Below are 4,340 nucleotides of genomic sequence, written 5' to 3' on the forward strand. Positions count from 1 at the left end.
TGTCCTGCTCCTATGTGTCTCCCTGTCATGACTTTCATGACTGACAGTCTTTCCTTGGTTCTGTCAAGCAGGTATTGGATCTCCTTTTTGAAAGTGAGTGTGTGTCCTATCCATACACCAAGGTATAGATATTCCTTCACCCATTCCAGATCCATACCCTGTATGGAGAGTTTTTTGTTTCTGACATTGGTTCTCAGTGCCATTGCTTTGGATTTTGCTGCTGATATTTTTAGACCCGTCCTACAACACTCTTCAGACACCAGGTTCAGACAACGCTGAGCCCTAGTTAGGCAGTGGTTGCCAGAGGCTATGATTGCCAAGTCATCTGCATAAGAGATGATCTTGCATCCCTCTGGCAGGTGAATGTCGAGTATGTTGGACATGAGGGTATTAAACAGGGCTGGACTAAGAACCCCTCCCTGAGGAGTTCCATTTTCAAGTGGCATGTGCTGTGAGAGGTGGCCTTGAAATCTGACATTTGCTGATCTATTTTTAAAATAGTCAGCTATCCAGGCCAAGAGTCTGCCTTTGACTCCTTTGTGGATTAGGGTCTCTTGAATGGCAAGTGGACTTGCCAATTCGAAAGCCTTCTCCAGGTCAAGGAAGACAACCACGGCGGGCGAGGTGCAGATTGTGCTTAAGAGTGTGGAAATGCTATGAGCAGTGCTCTTACCCCTTGTGAACCCGTGCAGGTGTGCATGGGGGGGACCCGTTTTCCATCGGAGCCTGTTGAGTACCATCTTCTCAGCTGTTTTGCCCAGGCAGCTGAGAAGAGAGATGGGGCGGTACTTGCCAGGCTCCTTTGGCTTTGGGATGGGAACTATTGTGGCTTGTTTCCAGCTCTGGGGCACCGTGGCTGTTTGCCAGGATTTGTTGATAACCTGCAAGAATGCAAGTTCTCCTGCAAGGCCTAGATGCGAAATGATGGGGTGAGAGATCCCATCAGATCCCGGTGCTGACCCAGAACTGGATTTGTATGATTTTCTTAGTTCCCTAAGAGAGAACAAGGCATCTGCTTCATCAGCTTCGAGTGCCTTGTCTCTTATGAGAGCAAGTCTTTCTGGATTTAAGTTTTGTTGTTTTTCTCTCATCATTGGAGGCAGATTGTTGGTGCTGGTTCTGGCAGAGAACTCAAGCACCAATCTGTTAGCCTCTGATTGTGGGTCATGATGAGTGCATTTCGGGGCTTGGCGGCTTGTCGCTTGCCTGACCCGTTTCCACAACTCTGTAAGGCTGGTCTGGTACCCAAAAGACTGGCACCATTCCAGCCATTTTTCCTGCCTTACTCTGTTGGCAGTTTCCTTGGCATCCACAACAGCTTCCCTCAGCAGGGCCAGATTGTCGGGAGATCTTTGCCGTCGGAAGTTTTTTCTACACATATTAACCCTGTGGTTGACCTCTTTGATCTCGTCATTATAGTACCAGGCGTCTTTGTGAGTTCTGGACCATGGACGAGTTTTGGGAATGGTTTGTGAGGCTGCCTGGTTTATGGCCTGGATTAGCCTTGCCTCTAGCACATCCACATCTTCATTATCGTTATTGGGTTCATTGTCTTTCAGACATCGAGCCAAGCCTTCTTGGAAGGCAAACCAGTTGGCCTTGTCAGTTTTCCATTTAGGAATGTGATGTGGTCTTTGGGCTGGACCTGCATCCATTAGTGTGGTGACTATGCCGTAGTGATCACTAGTAACTGTATCATCAACACACCATCGAATTCTCTCCACCATTGTTGCAGTGGCAAAGGTGAGGTCTAGGACCCCTCCCTTCACATGCGTTGGTTCTTTGGTGTTGAGAAGAGCGATCTCAGGGAATGTCTCAAGCACTTCTGCTATGTGAATGCCTGCCGCGTTCGGCCTTTTGCGGGGATTCAGCATGGCCATGTGTGCATTGAAGTCTCCCCCTATGATCACTCGGTCTTGTGCTGCAGTCGCACAGACCTGGTTTAGATCTAAGCTCTCACACAGTGGTTTGGTATAAATATTGCATATTTTTATAGAGCCCCCAGGTAGCTGAATCTCAACAGCAAGAGATTCAACACCATCTCCACAGTGCGGCGGATTGGCTATTAAGGAGCAAGGGATAGCTTCTTTTACCAGGGTCATCAGGCCTCTAGCACCATCCAGGTTTGGAGTGGTGAAGGCATGATATCCTGAGAAGCACACGGATCCCATTGTTAGTGTCTCCTGGAGCATGACGACGTCAATGCTCCTTGCTCGCACAATGGACTGGAGAAATGAGTTCTTGCTTTTATAGCTACAGATATTCCACTGCAGTATGCTTAGATTGTGTGCCATGATGGTTACTCAGTGTCACTTGCTTCATCTTCCGATGCCCCAGTGCTGGTGGCATCAGATAAATACAGATCCTCATTGATTGAGGATTGTACAACTTCCTCTAAGTCAGACACTCTGGTTAAGGCCTTACCAGGGGGTGTAGGGCCTAGGTTGGAAGTGTCACCTTGGGTCGGAGGACGAGACTTTGGCTGTACAGACTCGGCCTGCTGCACAGTTTCAGCCTGTCCTGACAGACTAGCTGGGGTTTTATGTGATGTTTCTTTTGAAGCTAGCCTGTCATCCGAGGATTTGGGGAGGGGAGCGCTGCTCGTTATCGGTTTGGAGGCTTCTAGCTTCCTTCCCTTCAGAGCTGCCACAGTTTGGGTCATAGCCGTCATGGCGACCTGCACTGCTTTCTCCGCCTCCTCACTGGTCCTCCCCAAGGCTGTTGCTACTGCAGAAACTACAGCACTCAACAGGAGAGTCATATCTTTCTCGTCAAAGAAAAGATTATCATCTACTGGGGGGACCATTGCTGTGGACTTTGAACCTTTTTCCCTTTGGTTCTTTTTTGTGGTTTTGCCACTAGCAAGCTCGGGGAATTCCTCTCTGTTAGAGGTATCCAATTTTCTCTGTGGGGGCGACTCCTTCCTCTTAGGAGGTCGGGGAGTCTTCTCCTTTTTATTTTGTTTTTTGTTTTGACCCCAGACATAGGTACCTGGGGGCGCAGGGACAAAGTCAGGACGTTTTTTGGCTAACTCCTGCTTTTTAATCACTGCCTGTTTCCTGACAGAGCAAGCCAGACTCCAGGCATGATGTTTTTTGGCACAGTTTGGACACTTGGCTGTTGTGTCCTTCTGGCCATCTTTGTGTGCCTTAATACACACTTCCGTTTCGTGTGCCTCGCTGCAAACACCACATTTGGCCTTGCAGTTGGCCTGGTGATGCCTGAATTTTTGGCACGTGAAACACCTCAAGGGCTCTGGCACATATGTCCTGAGCTTGTATGAGCCCGTTACCCAGATCAAGGGTGGTGATTGGGGCTCCCTTGAGGATAACAAGGACTTGCCTGGTTGGAGACTTCCCTTTGGTCATGCGGGAAGCCTCCACCACTTGTGGTAGAGACGTGATCACCTCCACGTCGAACCCTAGTGGAAAGCCAAGTAGCACCATCTTGGATTTTTTCTCTTGGGAGGTCAGTGGTGAGATAAAAAAAAAAAAAAAAAAAAAAAAAAAAATTCCAAGATGGTGCTACTTGGCTTTCCACTAGGGTTCGACGTGGAGGTGATCACGTCTCTACCACAAGTGGTAGAACTCGGCCCGGGTGCGGGAGTTTAAGTGGGTCTGAGCTGTGCCAGCCACACGGGAACGAGGGGAGCTGCAGGTTGCGGGGGTCGTCTACATCTTCACTTCATGTTCTCGGCGCCAATCTGTCTCCTCTCTCGGTCTTTTTTCTCAACCCGAATGGCCCAGCGACACTTCCTCCTCGACCTCTTCCGTCTTCAGCGTCAAGTCCCCCACGACTACTATGAGTTCAGGATTTTATTCATATGAATGCACACGCATACGCGCACACACACACATATGTGTGTGCGTGTGTATATATATATATATATATATATATATATATATATATATATATATATATATATATATACATATATATATATGTGTGTGTGTGTGTGTGTGTGTGTGTGTGTGTGTGTGAGAGTGTATGTATGTATGTATGCATGTGTGTGTGTGTGTGTATACATATACTTAAGTATATATATACTGTAGCCCACAGTATCTCCAACTGTAAAATCGTCACACTGAAGGGCCACCAGTGCAACGTGTCAGCATCACCTACAGCAATAAGGGCATCAAGAATAGTATCTTGGATTCTTGCATACGGTTTAATCCTTTCTTGGAGGAGACATTCGAGCTGCAAACAAAACATTTGGTAACTATGTACTGAAATGCAGCTCACTGAACAAAGTACAAATCACTTCAAAAATGGCAAACATAAGTAGCAAATGTAATACACAAACTCAAAATAATTACATTGTATCCCAAAGCAGGTAGCAC

General features: G+C 47.4%; 1 long non-coding RNA gene across 1 annotated transcript in view; it reads right to left on the bottom strand.

The window, feature by feature from the left end:
- Window positions 1-4,154: 4,154 nt before the first annotated feature.
- The window catches only part of LOC138867915 (uncharacterized), a 1,812-nt gene continuing 1,626 nt past the window's right edge, over window positions 4,155-4,340 (bottom strand). Inside the window, exons 1-2 of the long non-coding RNA XR_011399921.1 lie at window positions 4,317-4,340; window positions 4,155-4,197 (exon numbers count right to left, since the gene is read on the bottom strand). The exon at window positions 4,317-4,340 is cut by the window's right edge and continues 1,626 nt beyond it. This is a non-coding gene — a long non-coding RNA (uncharacterized lncRNA). The remainder of the gene's footprint in view (window positions 4,198-4,316) is intronic.

This window comes from Penaeus vannamei, chromosome 33 (genome assembly GCF_042767895.1).
Source record: "Penaeus vannamei isolate JL-2024 chromosome 33, ASM4276789v1, whole genome shotgun sequence".
NCBI lineage: Eukaryota > Metazoa > Arthropoda > Malacostraca > Decapoda > Penaeidae > Penaeus > Penaeus vannamei.